Here is a 2,850-nt window from a genome sequence, read left to right as displayed (position 1 = left end):
TCCAATCTCCCTGTGAAAAGTTTGGATTAAAAAATAAAACAAGTTCTCAGCTAAAAAGCTTCAGCAACACGTTATATGCACTTTTGTGGACAGAAAAGTTTGTTTCAGTTTTAAAAGACAACCCATAGAAAAAGAATCAAAAAAGAGCAAGATGAGTTGGAAAGTCCGAAGCACATTATAAAAATAAAGAATGGAGATGAAAAGTTGAGAGTTGTATATTCTAAGAAAATGGAGACACTGACAAGAAGAAGCCTCTAAAATAATTATTTTATTTAAATTTGTGTTATGAAAAGGAATCATAGAGAAAGTGTGGAAAAGGGTATGAGAATGATAGAATAAAAGAACATGATACTTTTTATGAAGTTTTTTTTTTCATTCATGGTGCAAAAAGACTGCAACAATCAGTCATAGCTAATTAAATTGTATAAACAAGACACAAACTAAAAGAGAACACTGTGTCATGAAAAAAATATGGTAAACCAAAAAAAAAACCACAGAGAGACATTCCTTCTCCATGACTGACTAACAAAAATATTGCATTACACGTTGAGCAAGAGCTGCTCTTAAGAGCTAGAATTGGTAAAGTTAATTATATGGCGAGATGTATTTCAGAAAAGTCAACATTAAAATAAATTTAAGATGCTGTATTTCACGTTTTTGAACCATTTTAAACTTTTGGTTTCTACTTTAATTAAAAACCTATAAAAGTTTTTGATTAATTTTACGCTTGTTTTGCGGAATTGCTTATTCGTGTAACAATAAAAAATTTGACTCGTACAAACTATTTTAGTATTGTTGTTATATAGTTCATAGGAAACTTTTAAGTGTAAAATGTCGTTAAATTTACACCAAAGACATATAAACTTCTGTTAATTAACATTAATTTTGTTTTATTTACACCGAAAACTCCGAAAATTCATACAATAGTCGCATTGAAATCATTGTTTACCATAGCAAAATCTATCGAATAATAAATGCAAATTAAATGAACTTTTCATGTGAAAATAAGATGCTGAGCAAGGAAGAAGTGTTGAAAAACCACGATTTTATGATGAAAATGATGAAAAGCCACATCAATTCTCCTTGACAAGCACCGTGAGAGAGTATTTTATGTAATTACGATGAAAAGTGGGTCTGCAAGTCACTCTTGGAAGAAATGGAAATGGCAAGAGTGTTGCAAAACACTTTGTCAAATAGTTTTTCCAACCCCCTTTGCAACACCACATTTGAGTAGCAGACAAAAGTTAGAAGACAACGATGGTATGCTAAAGAATACCTTTAAAGGTTTTCTCTCCAGAGTGAAAGTTATTTCAAGAATCAGGCAACTTCCTCCTTGCTGCAGCATCAAGTTTTAAAATTACATATTCAACAACAATACAATAGAGATGCTTCACGACGAACTCCACCCACAATTTACACCCAAAAACTTTCATCATTTTCACTTGGTGCGCTTTAATTGCATTCCTATTTCGCGCCCGGAGAATCCTCCATGTGCAAACACAAAACCAGTGTAAGACATGCACCCCCCTCCCCCCCAAACTTAAGGAATGTGCTAAAGCAATAGACAGTTTGGTAGCATGGAAATGTTCGTGACAAAATTGCATTTATCATTCAATCCGAACATAACAATATAACTTACAGCACATTCAGGGGTTAATAGATTGTTAATGGATAATAAACTGGTGTACCTATGTTTGTATCTCCTTGTATCATTTTCGATCTGTATGTCACAAGGGTAGAGGTTAAACGGTTATAGAGTTACAACTTAAGGATTTTGATGTATCCAAATCGTTTTGAGGTTTCTGGTGAGAACGGACTAAGATCTTTTTTCATTCTTTTCAATTTTTATTCGCTATAACGTTTCGGGAATACGATGTCCCCTTCATCAGATCTACAAAACGTTTTGAACAATTTTGATTACACTTTTGTAGAGCGTATGGCCTATTTGACACATGTCAATCTTTGTCCTTTATTCCTTTGACACGCCAAACCCCTACCAACCTTACGGGTGCTGAAAGGTTGCTTTAGGGCTCTTATCGTTAGGTAACTGTCCTCAGTCTTCAGTGAGAGGGTAGCACCTTTAGTTTTCCAGTTTCCCTTTAAAAGGTGAGTCCCGTCTGGGCTTCCACTTTTATTATTATTATTATTAAAATTACTAAGGGCAGAATCACATTAACAATAAAATGCTGGCCGTAACTTCACCGTATTTCGTTAATTTACGCATTTTTATTGCAATTCTTACTCAACTTTTCCATTACCGTATTACCTTATCTTATACTCGGTGGCACTAGGTGAAAATGATATAATAAAATTGAAGAAATAAAATGAAAATTCGATAAACGGTGAACAAAAAAACTGTACGATTAATTTCTCTTACAGTTTTTTTGCTCACCGTTTATCGAATTTTCGTTTTATTTCTTAAATTTTCTTATATTATTTTCAGCTAGTGCCACCGAGTATGAGATAAGGTAACGCGGTAATGGAAAATTTGCGTAAATTAACGAAATACGGTTAATATTTTACTGTCAATGTGATTCTGCCCTAAATCTTTCAGGACTTATCGAATGAGATTTTCTATCAATTACGCAGAAAGTTCCTGATGATAATAAGTATGCTAGGTGTATTTTAGCACATTGGACAATTTGAAAACCCCAAATTGTAAAGAAAGCATTTCAGACTACGCCCACACTCTGGCCTCGAACTACTTCAAACACTTCATATTTTTCCCTTATTCCTTTAACGAATCAGACCTATCTATGGCAATATATTTTAATAGTTAGTATCAAGTTACACATTTCCTGCAAAAATGGGTGAAAAGCATTAAAAGAATATGTCAGCGAACACCAAATG

This window comes from Phlebotomus papatasi, chromosome 3 (genome assembly GCF_024763615.1).
Source record: "Phlebotomus papatasi isolate M1 chromosome 3, Ppap_2.1, whole genome shotgun sequence".
Taxonomy (NCBI): Eukaryota; Metazoa; Arthropoda; class Insecta; order Diptera; family Psychodidae; genus Phlebotomus; species Phlebotomus papatasi.
The sequence above is the reverse complement of the archived record's forward strand: the minus strand, read 5'-3'. Positions refer to the sequence as shown.